Below are 19,147 nucleotides of genomic sequence, written 5' to 3'. Positions count from 1 at the left end.
TGTGATTGGCTGGTGAGCCTGGCTCCAAGAGTCTTGGAGGGTCTGCCCCGGTGGTGAATGGAGTGTTTAGCATGCTGATGTAAGGGGAGGGGTGAACCTGGGCCTGAATAGGGCTGGGCTTTCCCCACATAATGATGGCTCTGCCCCCTGTGGTGCGTCTGATGTCCCTAGCCTGGCCTGTGAAAGGAGTTCCCTATAACCAGTTGTAGCTGGTTCTCACACTGCCTGCACCCTGCTAGACAAAGGATGTCTCTGTATAAAAAGGGGCCGTGTCCCCTTACAAAATGTTCTTGTTTCTGACTTGAATCCTGCCAGGGGCGTGCTGCTGCTTGGGCCCAGGGTAAGGCTTCCTCCCTGGGCCCTGCCCAGCCCCTAGATACCTGATGGACTTGTCCTGGACCCCTGAAGGGCTTTTTGCTGGACCTTTGTTGCCCTAGCACTGGGAGCGCTTCATCGGGGTCTGCCCGATGCCACATCGCTTGAAAGCGCTTTATTTATACTTCTAGCGCTTGGGAGCGCTTCTTGTGCTGCCTGTGCCCCTATAGCGCTTGAGAGCACTGTATTTTACTTATAGCGCTGAGAACGCTTTATTTTTCCCCAAGCACTTAGTAGCACTTTTATTTTTATTCTCGAGGGTGCCCACCCCTCGTTTTGCACCTCAAAGATTCACCGCCATTGGCCCCGGCCGCGTTCAGCCTCTGTGATTGGCTCGCTCTGGGGGGGGCTCGACAAAGAAGCAGCGCAGTCATTGGCTGACTGTGGGAGGCTCGCGCTGGAATTGGCCCAGCCGGGAGCAGTGCCGCATCAGGAGTCGCTCGTCCAGAGAGCCGCGCTGGGATTGGCTCAGAGCTCACCCCTTGCTGAAGATGACACTGCCGCATGGTGGAAGAGCGGAGGCGTGCGGGGCTCCCATGTCCTGGAAGGAGCCCCGGCAGAGAAATCCCGTGATGAGGAGAAGCCGCCGCCCGAGGTCCGGTGAGTGAGGGCTGGGCCGGGTAATACTGGGGAAGTTCGGTTCCAGCTCCACGAGGGAGCCACTGGTTTATGGTGGTGCCGGTGTGAGGCACTACGTCAGAGCGGCCCCGTGTGTCAGAGAGCCTCTCCAACATGGAGAATCATGTTCTGGGCTAGCAGGCTCGTCTCAGCTAGGGGCGTGTTCCTGGTGATGCATTAAGGGCGGCCCCGGTTGGCAGTGGGTCGCCCCAACGTTGTCTAGAGCCCACGTGGCTCCCTGGGGGCATTTGTGTTTAGAGCCTCGAGGCTCCCACGACCGCGGGGACATTATTGTCCCAAGAGCCTGTGTGGCTCCAGCATTTGGCTCCTGTATTTGTTTCAGAGCCAGATGGCTCTAACGAAGGGCCACAGTTGTTTTAGTTTCAGAGCCCCTGAGGCTCCAGCGTGACTTGTGGCATCTTGTGATTCTTCCAGGAGCCAGTGCGCTCCCCGTGGCCATTGATTTTGAGTAGCCTGTGTTTCGCCCATGGGATGCCTTAGTGTTTGGGGGACATCTTTATTTACAGAGCCCCGTGTTTCTACAGCCTGCACATATGTGTTTTCAGAGCTTGTGTGGCTCAAACAGTTGGCGCAGTTCTGTTCTAGTGTCAGTGAGGACACTGTTGCAGTTTTGATTCCCAGATGCCCAGCAATTAGTAGGCAGCTGCATTGTTTTGGCGCTTGGGATTGTCCTTAGCTGCCCAGCAATTAGTGGGCAGCTGCAACGTTTAGGTTTTTGCGCCGGTGGCGCGCCCCTGACTGGTTCTGCATTGGCAGCGTGCCCTGATATTCTGGACACAGGGCTCTTTAATCCCTTTATTGAATGGCCAGTTGGCCTGGGGGGCTGACGGGTGAATAGGGCGTAAGGCCCTAAGGTGATTTTGCGCAATGTGGTTACCTGCTATGTTTATGATGGTAATTGCCTAAATGTGAGTTTTGCGCAATGTGATGTGGTGCTAGGAAATGTAATGCATTTAATATAATTATGCACCTTGTTCTTACACCTCTGAATGTATGTTTATACATCATGTGTCTTCCCCACACCTCTGAATGTTCTATGCAGCATGTGTGAAACTTCTGATTGTTATATGCTCAAAAGTGCTATTTCTAACAGCATTTCTAGTTCTAAAAGTGTTGATTCTGACAGTGGCCCATGTGGCCCTGTCCTGTAAATAATCCCCTGTGAATATTGCCTGTGCCAGTTGGCACAATGTATTTTGTACGATTACTATCTGATGTGTTTTGACAATAAAAAAGTTATTTTTATATAACCTTGTGTGTAGTTCCTTTTGTGGTGTGCCTAGGATGTTGTTGCTGTTGTGTGCGTGCGCAAATGCTTTACACATTGCCTCCGGGATAAGCCTGTCTGCTCGTGCCAAGCTACGAAGGGGGTGAGCAGTAGTTATCTTGGCGTGTGACTCCCTTGCCCTGACTAGGATGTTGGTTTCTGCCTAGCTTTGGCGTAAGCCTTAATCAACCAGAAATAGCCAGTTCTAACAATCACCTTGCATAAATATACTTGACTTCACCATGGGTTGAACTGAGGATTGTATTAGCGGTAGTATTTATCTTATTTTGGTTCATTTTAGCCTTATATTTAGGCAGGATGATGAGGGAAAATACAGTACAATGGACACAGCAAGCCAGAACATCCACTTGATTCTGACACCCCACAAATCATCTCACAGAGATGAAAGAGAACTTTCATTTGTGAACATCACAACAACGCAAATACCAGGTGGAATGGCCTGGGACAAGACTGATTATGAAATGTATGGTCCAGTAGAGCTGCTGAGATATCCACATCAATTTAAGATTTCATTGAGTGACTTTGCCTCACCAAGCATATTTGCAGATGATTGGGACTTTGAGACAATAACATATATGCTGTCAGATTTAGAAATGACAGCTAGATACAATAATAATGATTACTTACAGTGTTCATCTAACTATGAGCAAATGTTTTGTTTTAATCATTACGGTCATCATTTTTTACACAAGTCATCAAATGCTAGAAATGTCTTTAGTTATAACCAATGGGAGCATTGTCCAACACCACCAAAAGGTAGCTCTAGATCATTGTATGAGAAATTCACATACTTCTCAGGGTATAACACAACAGATCCAGAGGCATTTCATTATAAGATGGTAAATAGAACAGGAATGAAGCTTATGGTGACCAATACTAAACTAATATACTCTGCTAAATTCTATGAACAATTGGCAATATTAGGTTTTAATTTTCGGAATGAGAATATGGAAACAAAATCGATCTGGGGATGAAAAAATTGGCAGGTGCAAGGATTAGAATCATTATTTAGGGCCTGTATCATCCCAGAACAGATTATATTTTTTTAATGAAACAGTTCAGCAAACGACATGTTTTGGCATGGCCAAAATGAAAGATTTAAGTAAACCGTCTATTCCAAAACTTTTCACTGATGGTAACTCTACTACAGACGAAGACATAGACGTAGGATATGTATTAAAAAAACAACAGATCAGATCCAGAATGGAGAAAATGGTTGATCTGGCCCATAGACACAAACAGCTGTCAAGACAGATTCCTTAATAATACACAATGATTCACTATGAAGAGGCCAGATCCTAGATATTCCCAGAGACAACACCCATAGATAGTCACCACCTATAGTGTAGGGAAACTTTGCCTTGATTGGCTGCATAAGGCTACACTTCCGGAAATTAAGCAACATTTGACATTACTTCAAGAAGGGGCTGATTTTCGGGATTTCTTATTGGGACCTCGCAAACGGCGTCAAAAACGATTCATATGGGCCGGTATATACGCTGGGTAGAACGAAGCGTGGAAGAAACAGCAAATTGTAACTGCAGAGAAAATACGAGAAATTGATCGTATAAATTTGGAAAAATCATTTTCTGTAGTCGACAATGGGTTAACGACTCTGTCTTCCAGAATATATTCTTTGGACAGCATTGTATCTTCTGCAATTGACATAATAGAGCAAGACTTGCTAATGATACAACACGGGCAGTCACAGTTACGTTCTATTTTTAAACTAGGCTGGACGTTGCAAAATCTTTGTTTAGGACAAGTGCCATGGCGTTTGATAAACTCGACGTCTCTGTTTTCCCAATTTAATCTAACAGATAAACAGATCTCTTTGGCACAAAGAGGAGCAGACTATACATTGCTGAGTATTGAAAAACTTGAGAGATTGCCAATGACAGTATCAGAAAAACCTGTCACCGAATGGATTATACATGGCACAATAGCTATTCCAATTATGACTTTTCAGTTTTAATAATGTCTCGAATATATACCAGCAAGCCGCTATGAAAAGTTTGGTAGTGGATACATCAGGTCAACTTGGACATTACCATACACACACAAATGTATTAATGGGGATCATAAAGAAGTATTTCTTAGTGGAAAAAATTGTGAAAGATCGCTAAGTGGTACTATGCTATGCCAAGAGATAGACTTGCATGAGGCCTGCGATGGTTCTTCAAACAATCTTTCTTGCCATTTACATGGGACTCCAGTGTTACAAATAGAGCCTTTTTTCAGACAACTAGCCAACGGTAGCTACATTATACTAAGTGATCGCAGCTGTTGTGGCATGTTGTCAGGGAAAAGCTATCTTGTACACTTGTCAGCCAAGGTCACCTGTTGTATGCAATTATTGTATCCAAACATGAAACAAGACATGATGGCCTCGATTTGGCCCTCTTTGAATATCTCTTCTATTCGAATTGATACTTTGAGCAGAATGAAAAGTGTTCTTTTACAGAAGACGGTCCCTTAGACCTCGTCTAGGGAGACATTTGATCTACAATTCGCAAAGACCTCTTCTGAGAAATATGCATTATTATCTACCAACTGCCCCACACATTTTGTAGAAATAATGAGCCAAATTTTAAACATGTCTGATACCAGTGGCATCTCACATGTATTTAAGACCATTTTTTCAGGGCTGTTGGCACCCTTCGAAGCAGTCCTAAATTTTTTCCCAAACTTTCTACACTCAGTGTTTGGAGGTCTGCCTATCGTTCTCGGACTGGTAGCTGGAATTCTATTTTTGATCCTTTTACTCTGTTATGGCAGGTCCAGCCAAGGACGAAACACAGCACACAATGGAACAGGCGCTACTTGCGATGACTTACAGAGATAGATTTGCAAAGGTGCTCGGATTGGATAGACTAAGACACCTTAACAACGACTGGTTCCTGTCATTCAAACCAATCTGGGAAGATTGCATCTTACCTGTTCTACGATGCTTGCTATGTGGAGAAGAATACGTGTTAGACATCTGTCTTACACTAACATAAGCAGAACCGACGGATATCGACGCAGTGCTTGGTTCAGTAACGGCTCATGCAACGTGTTGTCCCCACCGGCTCCCAATTCTGATGAGCGCATTCGTTGAAACCACGCAAGTAACAACTGATGGTGTGGTACGAGATGAAAACGTCACACAGGTACGACATATAACAACCATTGCTGGACATGAGAACAATGTCGGCGATGCATCGCACGTTTACGAAAATAACAGCTGAAGCAGCGGTACAGCCCGTTCACTGTGCAACCTTGATTTTGGCCTTCAGCTTCTTCAGACACTGAAACACTTTCTTTGTTTCAAGACTTTTGCTTTGCAGTAGTTATCTTTTTTTGCTTCAAAAATATTTTCCTTTTTCTTAGCACTCGAGACTCTGCTCAAAGTAGAAATATTCTATAAGAACAAGATTTGGTCCTTTATTTAGAGACAGACCAAGTGACACACTTTTACACTCAGCTTTTGGCACGTGTCTTGCATTCCAAGTATTTTAGAATGAAATAAACTCGACTTTTTTTCTGTAATAAGAGCTGTTTTCATTAGTGTGATTTTATTGATTTACTTTCAATGTATATGAAGTGCACTTCTAAAAGCACAATTAATGCTTTGTGAACAAGTACAGTACAAGCATCTATGTGTACAGGCCATGACTTAAAATGCGAGAAGTAATTTTTGTATTTTGTGGGTGGGATTGTATACACATCCTTAAATTTGCTTAGACTATATGCACATGCTTAGATTTGCTTAGGTATATATATATACACATGCTTTACAAATTGCTTAGATATACATACTCATGCTTAAAAATGCTTAGTTACTTAGTTACTTCATTACATAGAGTACTTAGTTACTTCAGGGTGTACGTATCATCGTGGAATGGGTGTCATGTTCTTATCTAGGTCCCTAATCTAACTTACCCGATTCATGCCCGATAACGGATTCAATCACTCTAACTCCTATGCGGACATTAGAATCAACCCCATATTAAGTAAGAGTCAACGTACTCCTAAAATGGCGGCTCCTCTTCCTCCAGGACCCTAGAAAGTACAAAACCGAGACAAAATCAACCCACTGTATGAGGAATACAGCGTTTGATATTTATACATTATTCAAACAAGGTTTTGGACAGAAAAAAAGGCAAAGAACAGTGGGATGTACAATAAAATAAGGAAAGGAAAGTAAACTACCTGAGCTAAGGCACATTGAATGAAATCACTGGGCAAATGCACATTATTAAACAACAACCTGGTAAATAGAGGTTATCCAAACAGTGGGAGGGGATGATCTCCATAAATTGCAGATCATGAAGGAGGGGTGGGGGGAGGGAGGGGATAAAGCCACCCTTCACATAAACCCCAATATAAATCCGAATTGTTACCAAAAACACAATATTAGAGAAAATAGGTTTAGAGAAGATAATGAGCTACTTATCTGCTTGGAGCCGCATTTAAAAGAGGCTCATGGTTGCTATGTGTAATGTCTTACTTTATCTCAGTGTTCTTATTGGAACCTTTATATTGTGATGTGACTGGCTTGGATCTGCAATTAAAAGTCATTGCATAATGTGAGCCTCCATGTCTTTAATGAAATCTAGATTCTCTAGGCATGATAATAGGCGAATCGCAATTCACTTCTCTTGCACGAGAAAACAGACTGTTCAATAAATACCATCTTTTATTGAAAATGCCTGTCTCTCTTTCTCTGCTATTCTGGTGAAACTAATTATGCACGAATGACTGAGTGAAACTACCATGTCATTCAGCAATCCTCACAATCCCCCATTGCTGAGGGCAGTCACTCTGCATATTGACATATAAGCAAGAGTTCATTGGACATGGTGCTCATCTGATTCAACAGACAAGGTTGACTAATTTCAGATTTCCTTCACATCACCTATTGTCTGTACTTCACATTTTCCTCATTCAATGAAACATCCTTTGCTCTGCTCTCAAAGTACCACTGTGAGTCGAACAACACATAGGGGCCGATTCCGATCTCGCTAGGAAGGGCTCCTAGCTGCATCCGCCAGTAGCGAGTCCGCGTCTTACGCGTGATTTCCGTGCGACTTGTACAGCTGTACGAGCGAGCAAGTACGATGCGACAATCGCCTCATGCACCGACCGACTCGTACCCATCAGCGATGCCTTCTGAGCGACTCACAGATGTCCAACGCGTACAGCGCAATGCGTTTGATTTCTGGCTGGCCAAGTACCATGCGCGTCATGAGCAGCCGGTGCAAATTGAAGTCTCTGGCTCGAAAAGCTCCAGGAAGCATACTTCGTGGGTCTGTGCCAGACCCCCTTTCACCCGGGGCCCGAGGACTCGAACAGCGGGACTCATGCATGTACGTTACGGGGGGCACCGACGTGAACACGCGACAGGAGTTGCCCTTTTCCAAGACATACGTTTTTCACAATGGAAGCCTATGTATGCGACATATACCAGGGTCCTATTGACCTCAATGGGGCTCAGAGTGACCCTAGTCCGTCAGCGCTGCAGCGCATCGTACTCTGTCGCTCAGAACCCTGGAGCACAAGTCGGTCAGAAAGCTCTACGGGGCAGATTCTGTCATAGGGCTTTCCGAGCGCAATCAGAATCCTCCCCATAGGCTCCTTCACCTTTTTAACAGTACATCAATGACAAGTCAGATTTTTTATTCAATAGGAAAAAAAGAACAGGGTGCAGAAAGAGATAAAACATATTTGGTAACAGGAAGCAGGATTCAAAAGATAAACTCACAATTTGCATTAGTCAAATTTAAACAGACATTTATAGAACATTAATTTACCTTGAAATGCTTCAGCGACTTTCTGCCTGGGCCAACAAACAAAACACTCTTGCTTCACAACTCAGAGCGAAAAAAGAAAAAAGACAGGGGATGAAAGAGAAGGGCTGGTGCAAGAAAGTCATCATAACCCTCAGGGAGACCACACTGATGAAACCCACCCAAATAGCTGAAGGTGTTCTTAATGTAATCTTCTGCGTGGTGGCACTGATGGGAAACTCGTTCATTGTCACCATGAATGTTAGTGACTGGATTAAGAGTGACAAAGATATAAGCATCGGTAATGTCCTCGTAACCATCCTGGGAGTCAACAACATTTGTCTTCAGTGCACGTTTGTGCTTCTTCAATGTACTAATTTCTTCATTGAAATCTTTGTGAATCTGGAAGGAGTCGTTCAGGCTTTCCTCACCACCTATTACTGCTTGCACAGCTCCAGCCTCTGGGTCGCCGCCTGGCTCTGTGTCTATTACTGCATCATGATTGTCAAATGGAGCCACCCCTTTTACATCTGGTTAAGGATGAGATACCCAAAGGTTGTTCCCTGGCTCCTTTGTTTCATTGACAAACATCATGTCTACAGGCTGTTATCTCAGTGAGAAGGACATCACCAACCAAATGCCTTGGGTTTTGAATGACACATATTTCAGAATCTCCAGTAACACCACCACAACCATCTCATTACTAAGAAGTGGGTGCTTCATGGTCTTTTTAATCTGTGCACTTGTTGCTTCTGTGGCCTTTGCAATCTTCTCTTTCTCTGCTGGGGTGATCATTACTTCTCTCTACAGACACTTAAGGCGGATGTCACAGAGTGGAGACAGCTTTCGGAACCCGCGTCTCAACGCTCACCTGGGAGCTATGAAGACCGTGACCATGCTTCTGATCCTCTATGTCTCAAATTACCTTGTATATTGTCTCATTGTTTTAAGAGTTATCGAATATAGCAGCATAGTGTTTATAACATGTAAGCTTGTGTCCTCTGCCTTCCCTGCCATGAGCTCCAGCATCCTCATCCATGGCAACCCCAGCCTGAAGAAGACACTGGGCCAGATCCTTCGCAAGACCTGCTGCAGAGGAGAGGCACTTGTGTTTGCCTCATAAGCCTGGCATCATTTGTGCTCTGCATTTCACAAGAGTAGCACTGGTGCACATCATTCATCTGTGGAAGTAAATCAGTTACTTTCCTCTGGAGAACAGATTACTAGAACATAAAAGAAGTCAAACAACGCGGCTGGCAAAAAATTAGCACTAAAATCTAAACACATGAGAAATTCCAAATATAACAATGAAGTCAGATATTCATGGAAGCCTAAAAGCAACTGCCAACTGTTTCTTATGACCAGAAATCTACAATATCAAACCAGAGGAATTCACATTCTTGATCAATTCAGCTGTAATCGTCAAGCCTGCATCCATACTGAGAAGTAAAAATAATTTCTGGACACATTTTGTAAACCATGAGCAATCAATTGTAGTATTCTCACACCTGTGGCTTTCCATCGGTCTGTACTTCTAGCAATGTCTAGTCATGGGTCAACTGAGCCCAATACCTGGCTTAATGCCTCAAAATGTAGAACAGGATTATTAAAGATTGTTCGTCAATGTTTCTGCCCACCTAATTAGTGCACAGTATTTACATTGTTTGTATTACATATATCTTTTCTAACTCTTAGCACCAGTAAATGTAAAACATTCCACTTGCAAATTGAATTTGATGATGTAGAACTTCCACCAGAATGGAAGAAACTTCAGGGCAGATGAAGTAGGTTTTCATTCGAAACAGGGCGGGCAGCAAAAGTTGCTGAGCTGCGTTGGATATAGGAGAGAGAGCATAACAGAGCCATATTTGTTTGAGACAACCTAGTGGACATTTCACACGGAATCCTTACAACTGCTCTGGATTAATTTAGAAAACATTTATATCTCTTTTCTTTTACAGAGATATTAAGGCCAGATGTACAAAAATGCAATATAGCTTTACCTAAATAGCAACTCTATCAGAATCGCTATTTAGGAAATGCAAAATGATTGGTATGAAATTTCCGATTGTCTAATGGTGATTCCTACAGAGTAGGGATCGCTTATAGGAAATCACAATTAGAAAATCCTATACCGTTCATACCAATGGGCCGGTTTTGCATTTCCAAAATTGTGATTTCCTTTTAGGAAATTGCTCTTTTGTAAATTGTAAACCAAGGATGCCTATGGTCCAGTATATGACATTGCAATGCACGTGATCACAACGCATGCCTTTACAACGCGTTTGTTACAATGGCTGCGTTGTTACCACACATGCCGTTACACTGCAGGTCGTAATAACGACTTCCTGTAGGGGACGCCCTGAACTTAGGAATAGTAATAATTCCTATTCCTACTCCAGTTTGTGCAACAGCAGGGAAGATGCTGGATTTAAAATCCAACACATTCCCTGGTGTTGCACGCCCCCTACAGCAAGTCGTTGATACAACTTGCGATGTAATGGCATGCGTGGGAACTACGCGGTTGATGTAACGACCGCGTTGTAAAGCCATGCGTTTTGGAAACAGCGTTGTAAACACTGTTTCCCCCTGTGGTTCTTAGGCCCTCCGTAATGCACCACAAAAATAGTGGCGCACATATGGAGCACACATATGTCCTATGTGGATGTGTGGGCTCTATTCCACTTTTAAAAAAGCGTCTTAGAGTGCTTCTTTAAAATTGCACATGGTTACCATCGACTTTGAGTCGATGGTAATTCCATTTCCTAGATTTTCATTATGTAGTTAGGATATGCTTTGTACATGTGCTAGGAAATCACAAATAGGAAATGCCTATTTGCGGTTTCCTGTTTAGGGAATCGCAAAATCCGATGTCTACTGCGTCGAAATCACATTTTTACAAAATCGCATTTTTCAATTCCCTAAAGACCTTTGTACATAGTAAAATACTGTTTTGAATTTCTTAATTGGCCAACATTACGATTCAGCCCACTAAGAAATGCAAAAGGCCTTTGTACATCACGCCCTAAGTCCTTCACCAAAAAGCCTTCTTATTTTCGCTTGTCTATCAATGACTTTCCCTATAAGAGTTTCAGACCATTTGTATTCTCTGATAACAGGAGAATGGATTGTATCAATTTTTCAATATGGTACAATAATAATATTCAAATTAAAATAGATCATGTTTTTGAAAGCGAGAACAGAAGAAGATACTTTGGAGTTCATCAGTTACTGGGAAATGATAATGTACCCCAGAAAGCTTTTACCATATGAAAGGATATTCTCCTCATTAACTAACCCTATTTCCGATTCCCTCTTCACTATCTCAAATGGTGTTGAGGCTCATCAAGATGACAATAATATACAACAAATATTACTCTCTGATTTGAAAACCTCACTACTCCACAAATGAGTACATCAACCTGTTACAGCTAGAATAAAGTCAAAAGCAGAGTTAATTTGTGAAAAATACTTTCATCTGGGTTGACCTGTAGATCTTTCGAATTTGATTTGGACAAAATACACAAGTCATCTCATGCTTCAAACACTACTCATCATTATATTTGATATGCAATTGTGTTTTTTAATTACTTGTTGCAATAACAAAAATAATTACTGATGCTCATAATAATTTTTGGTCTCGTACTGAACCATTAAGTGATTTAATTCATATGCTATTTGAGTTTCTTCATACACGTGATTTCTGGGTATGGAAATAAATTCAGCATATCTTTTGTGTCAATATTCCTTTACATTTTCCCATATTTTCTTAGGAAGCCCAGCTGTTGATTTATTTAGTAATAGCCACAATACAGCCACCTTAATTGATTTACTAATAGCAATATCTGCTGAAAAGCTAGATAACTGCAAACTGGAAAGATGCTATTAATGTCAATTTAAAGTCATAGTGGTATGTAGGAGGTCTCAATCACAGGCTGGATATAGCATGTGTAATCTCTATATTGCTTGTTATAAAAAGGGAACATTCATGGTTTCCAGTTACGATATTTCTCAACAAATATAGTTCTTTGACATAAAAACAAAACACAAGTTGATAAACCTGCTTGAATTGTTCTGAATTTTCTTCCTCTTTTGAATATGAGCTTTCTTGCAATTCATGTTTTTCCCGTTACATGGAATACAGAATGCAAACATTCAGTTTTCTATTCGAATCCATTTCTTCTCTCCATTCTCCATTCTCGGGTTCCGTCCACCAAGGAAGCGGCCAAGATACTCCCGTCCGCTCCGCGGATAAACCGCCGTTGCGATTAGGATAATAATGTAACAAAACTCCGACCGCGGCGGACAGACCACATCAAACTCCGTCCGCGGCGGACGGAGTACACCTGAGACCGCCACAAGCGGACGGAACCTAAGAAGCACCGCCCGCCGCGGATGAACATGACACGCGGGAACAGGCACATCCACTGCAATACCTACGGAGGCTCTGTGCCCGTGATTAGGATAACGCCGCCAGTCCTATGGAACTCACCTCCATCCACGACCGCAGCGGAAACAATGCAACGATAAACGGAGCATCCCAGCGGAAGGCCAACACGAACACCATCCCTACCGTCAAACCAATTTCAAAATGGCTGACGGAAGTAAATACAAAACACTCTAAACAGGACAACCACCCACCTGATACACCCACACCAATCACAAGCCACATTGACACCCCCCCCAAGTACCTAAAAATCCACACATGCAACACACCCACCTAGCACCTGACTGGCAACAACTATTGGGACACAACCACGACACAGAGTATAAAATGATTCCCACCCACTACCACAATCCTTTGCATCACAGCATAGCTGTTAGCAAGAGGCTCAATACGACGAACAGCATACACAAATTTCACACATACAACCAGCACACAAACACACCCACCACACAAACACCCACCACACCATTCCTACACACCACACACCTGCACATCCCAACCCACTCCACCCACACCTTGATCAGCACACACCATGGCCCCAAAGAAAAACCCTAAATTCACTGAGACAGAGTTCAAGCTCATGGTGGATGAAATCATCCGTGTTGAACCCCACATCTTCGGCACACTAGTCCAGCAGACCACTGTGGCAACCAAAAACCACATGTGGGACAGGATAGTGAGTCAGGTGAATGCGACAGGGACCGTGCCAAGGACAAAGCACGAGATCCAGAGGCGGTGGCACGACCTCAAAACCAGGGTCAAAGGCATCCGTGCAAAAAACCACCTGCGGGCACACCACACTGGCGGCGGCACACCCCCTGTGCCCCTACCATTTGCAGAATGGGAGGAAAAGGTGCTGGGCATACTGCACCCAAAAAGCCTGGAAGGAATCGACAAGGGAGAAGAGGCTGGTAAGTACAAACCAAGCTCCACTTTCACACCAACATGGTCTGCCTTACACAACTGAGAAGACACATCTCCCAGGCCCCAACCCATACATGTGGGCCACATACTCACCAAAATGTGAACGACTCCCAACAGGCCCCCATGTCCTCAAGGAGGGTGGTAGTGTGTGTTGAGAGGTGGGTGGGGTGAGTGAGAGGTCACTACTACGACTCCCAACAGGCCCCCATGTCCACAAGGAGGGTGGTGGTGTGTGTTGAGAGGTGGGTGGGGTGAGTGAGAGTGCACTACTACGACTCCCAACAGGCCCCCATGTCCACAGGGAGGGTGGTGGTGTGTGTTGAGAGGTGGGTGCAGTGAGTGAGAGGTCACTACTACAACTCCCAACAGGCCCCCATGTCCACAGGGAGGGTGGTGGTGTGTGTTGAGAGGTGGGTGGGGTGAGTGAGAGGTCACTACTACGACTCCCAACAGGCCCCCATGTCCACAGGGACTGGTGGTGGTGTGTTTTGAGAGGTGGGTGGGGTGAGTGAGAGGTCACTACTACAACTCCCAACAGGCCCCCATGTCCACAGGGAGGGTGGTGGTGGGTGGGGTCTGTGAGAGACCAGCACTGCAACTCCCAACAGGCCCCATGTCCACCGGGAGGGTGGTGGTGGGTGGGGTGTGTGAGAGACCAGCACTACAACTCCCAACAGGCCCCCATGTCCACAGGGAGGGTGGTGGTGTGTGTTGAGAGGTGGGTGGGGTGAGTGAGAGACTAGCACTACAAATCCCAACAGGCCCCATGTCCACAGGGAGGGTGGTGGTGGGTGTGGTTAGTGAGAGGTCAGTGATATGCAATGTTGGAAAAATAATACATGACATGTCCACAGCATTGATCATGAAAATGTTGTCCCTCAGGTGATCGCAACTTGACAGGCGAAACCAGCAACCACCTGCAACAGTCGCCCCACTCACAGCCAGGACTCCCTGGGGACGATCCCATTGCCAGCTCCGGTGCGGAGGACGGAGCGGGCCCAAGCACGATCCCAGGGCCATCAGGCTCACAGGACATCCCTGCCTCCACAACCTTGGCCTGTGACACTCCAGCAACACCTGCCATAGTGAACTGTACAGCCACCACCACCACCTCCACCAACACCAGTACCACCACTCCTGCCTGTGCCACCCTGCCTAACCCATCGCACGACGCGGGGCCATCTGCATCCCAGCCAAGCAGGGAGAGTGGACGGGAAAGGAGAGAGCTGAGGGCACATCGCACAAGCAGGAGTGCTTCTCACCGGCGAGCTGGGGAAGGACACCCACCCCATCCTGGCGCAGAAACACTGGAAGCCCTAGCCAGAGTGCAGGCCTCCTATGACCGTGGGCAGGAACAGGCTGATCGTGCCCACCAGTACTCAGTAGAGAACAGTAATCTGTTGTGGTCCATTGACAGCCGCATAGGGCAAACAGTGGACCTCATGGGCCAGCAAACAGTACTGTGGAGAGACTGGTTATCCCGCACCACACCACCCTGTCACCTTAGTGCCCAGCCGCCACGGTCACCAACACCACCGCCACCGCCACCTGAGCCCATGGACACGGATGTGGCCCCTGACCAACCTGCCCCCAGCTATCTCCATTCCGGCTCCAAGACGGAGGGGCCATCCGAGGCTGGAAGTAGGTGACAGCAGTGGGAATGCTCCATCTACCCGCTCAAAGAGGGGCCGCCAATGACTCTTACCTTGCCTGAGCCTGCCATCCACCCGCAAACAATCCTGTCCCACTACGCCAAGTATTGGCACAGGTCTGCTGGACTAGCTGGACATCACCCAATGTGGTGTCACCACGGTCTTTTCATCTACCATGACCTTCAACTCACACTCCCCCACCCAGCCCTTACTTGTAAATACACACCAGCATCAATTCACAACCTGTAAATACATTTCACTTAAACACTCAATGATGTGTTGACTCCATGTTTTAATCACATGATTGTCTCAGAAACAGACGTTACCAGGTGCAGGGATCTATGTCGGTGAGAATCATGCCTCTGTGGGAGTGACCTAGGGAAAAAGAGAGACAACAAACACACGTCAGTAAACTGATTCACACCCATCATAACACACTGCACTGCAACATCCCACAAACCACACTCATCACCAAATCAGTTGATGAGAGGACACACATCATGGAGATTTGCATGTACACAAAATATACCTCACACACATGCAAACATGACATACCAGAACAGCCAGCTCAGGAACACCACATCCACACACCACCAGCAAACAAACATCACGAATTGTCAACCTGCACAAGAGGTAGTTACTCACATTCAAGGGAAATAGCGATCAATGAGCTGACGCCTCTGGTCCACACCTTCTTCCTGACCACTATCCTCATCAGTCGACATGGGTGGGATGGGAGGCTGAGGAACTTGTTGGTCTTCAGGGTCCAAGATCAGTTCAATGTCATTGCGCAAGGTCAGGTTGTGGAGCATGCAGAATGCAATCACGATCCTGCATACTTTGCCTGGTGAGTAAGGCAGAGCCCCTCCGGTCTTATCCAGGCAGCGAAACCTAGACTTTAGCAGTCCAAAAGTACGTTCCACCACTCTACGTGTCCTTCCATGGGCATCATTGTATCGCATTTCACCAGCTTATGTTGGATTACGTATGGGACTCAGCAGCCACGGCCGGTTTGGGTACGCAGAGTCGCCTATGTAGGGGGATGACAGACACAAATATCACAACCAAAATTGGTGGGTACCCCATGCCACACAGAAAACACAACTGTCCCCGCAGCATACTCACCAACAAGCCACGCACGTTCTGGATGCAGATTTGCCATCAGTTGGGGGGCAATGCTTCTCCGCATGATGTGGGAGTCATGTGCGGAGCCTGAACATCTTGCACACACATGGGATATGATGTTGTCCGCCAGGCACACCACCTGCACGTTGAGCGAATGAAAGTGCTTCCGATTTCAATATACCAGCTCACGTGCCCGGGGTGGAATGAGACCGATATGGGTGCCATCAATGGAAACCACTACGTGTGGTATCTGCCCCAGTGCATAGAAGTCTGCTTTGACTGCTGCTAACTCTGTCGGCCGTGGAAAATGGATGTATTCATCCTTGTAAATCATCATGGCTTTGAGAACATCCCGCAGTACCATGCTGACCATGGACTGTGACATCCCCCCGGCATGTCCAACTGTGTACTGAAAGGTGTCAGTTGCAAAAAAGTGAAGTTCCGCCATCACCTTTGCTGTTGTTGTAATGGAACAAGGATATGTTCTTTGTGGCTGTAGATGAGGAGACAATTGGTCTACAAGCTCCAGCAATCTACGTCGATTAGGAAGGAATTTCCTGATCACCTCCTCGTCAACCATATCCTCCAGCACAGTGTATGGGCACATTTGGAGCCCTCCTGCATGGGAGTAGATGTAGTAGATGTCAATTTACCAACAACGCATAGCTGTGCAACTCTATCATTTGTAGGCCAACACTATCAAAATGAGAAATGTTGTCGACAATCATCATATGTGTGACAACTATGAAATTACCTACAATACGGAGTAGCATGAAAACAATGTGCAGCCACTAACAACATGATGTGTGTCAACATGTACAATGTAACTTACTCACATGTCAGAAGAACTGCCAACAAGACATGCTTAAGGACCCAAATGTGGACAAGCGTCATCACAGACACACATGCACGTGCACACACAATACAATAATGCTACACACACTCCATGTCATCATGCACCAATGACCACACATACAATGGTGAGCATCCTCACATGACATGCATGGTCACACAAGAGGCAACACACATATGCATACACAGAATGCATGTGTACCCCCAACATTGTTACTTGCACACACAAACCACACACTGACAACAGATTCTGAATGTGGCCAGACAGCCTTGATGTACTGTGTAGATGTGAAGAAGTTGAAACGTTTGTATGGAAATACAAGACGTCAACACGTCGACATGCACATGTGTAGCAAATTGGGAGCACATCAATGGGCATAGTATGAACACACATGATATTGTGCATGACATATGCTGTTTCACCATCACGGTCACAACCCTCATAACGCATGTGCGGACTACCACGACGCTGCAGCATTTGAAAATATACAATCAGTGATGCCGCCATGGCGGTGCACTGCTTCTGCTATTATCGATTGCGCATACGCGCCCCGCGTTACCTCTTCCCATTGGCTGCATGAGAACGGACCGTCACGGTCACACATCGGCAACCACATGTGCGTGCTTCCGCGACGGATGCTTCTTTTGCAACAATGTTCAATCAGTGGTGCCACCATGCCGGTGCACGCATTCCGCGGGGGAGGTGCAGGCCAACACATCCTTGTGATGATAAAATTCGAAATGGCAGTTCATGACCCCCCTTACAGTCACATTGCATCATCCACCGCAGACCGGCCGGCCACGGCCGGTCCACAACCACCGTGCAAGGCCAGTCACCCACTGCCGTGCCAGGCCAGTCACCCACGGCCGTGCCCGGCCAGTCACCCACCACTGTGCCAGGCCAGTCACCCACTGCCGTGCCCGGCCAGTCACCCACCACCATGCCAGGCCAGCATGACAGCATTCCATGGATGTTGCATGGGTGTTCTCACACAACTCCCATGGATTTTGACCCATTCCAAGATGTATTCCACACACAAAATTAAGGGGACGGAGGTGAACTCCTACTTCAACCTCCTCTATAGTAGACTCATCACACCACACAGAGAAGTAGGTGGGTGAAAGGTCACTATTTTTAGAGGTAAATTGGTAAAAATAAAATGTTATAAAAACTACCCTCCACCACAAACATTAGTGGCATGCTACATCATACGGCTGCTAAACCCACCTCTGGCACAGCCAATGCATGAGTTGGAACAATAGGGTGGAAGAGACAATACAAACACACAGAAGAGTGGGGTTCAAGCAAAAATATATAAGTGCAGACAGACAAAGTTAAAACTATCTCAAGGAACTCCAGATACCTATTTTATTCACGGATTTCCAGGTCAAGGTAAAAACATAGTGGTTGGTGGTGAACTGGTAGATTATGGACCATTTCTTTACCCCTCCAATCTGCAAAATTGTTGACATGTTTCAGCCAGACATAGTGTCTTCCCCGGCTTTCATCAGGACTACTAGATCCCTGTATTTATACCCTTCTCTCCTACCACTCCGGATCTACAACCGACCCCTGCCCCCACCACGTCTTCAACAAGGCCGACTCCGTCATTGCACCCCATCTACGGGACATTATCAACGCCTCCTTCGACACCGCCACCTTCCCAGAGAGCTGGAAGCACGCAGAACTCAGCGCCCTACTGAAGAAACCATCAGCGGACCCCAACAACCTCAAAAACTACCGCCCCATCTCGCTCCTTCCCTTTCCTGCCAAAGTCATTGAGAAGACCGTCAACAGACAGCTGGCCGCCTTCCTCGAGACGAATGGATCCCTCGAGCACTCGCAGTCTGGCTTCCGGGCCAACCTCAGCACCGAGACCTCCCTCATCGCAGCCACCGACGACATTCGAGCCCTGCTCAACAACGGGCAAACAGCGGCCCTCATCCTCCTGGACCTCTCCGCGGCGTTCGACGCGGTCTGACACCGCACCCTAGTGCAGCGCCTCAACAACATTGGAATCCAGGATAAGGCACTGGAGTGGATCATCTCCTTCCTCGCCGGATGAACACACAG

The sequence above is a fragment of the Lissotriton vulgaris genome, chromosome 7, assembly GCF_964263255.1.
Source record: "Lissotriton vulgaris chromosome 7, aLisVul1.2, whole genome shotgun sequence".
NCBI lineage: Eukaryota > Metazoa > Chordata > Amphibia > Caudata > Salamandridae > Lissotriton > Lissotriton vulgaris.
Note: the sequence above shows the minus strand (reverse complement) of the source record.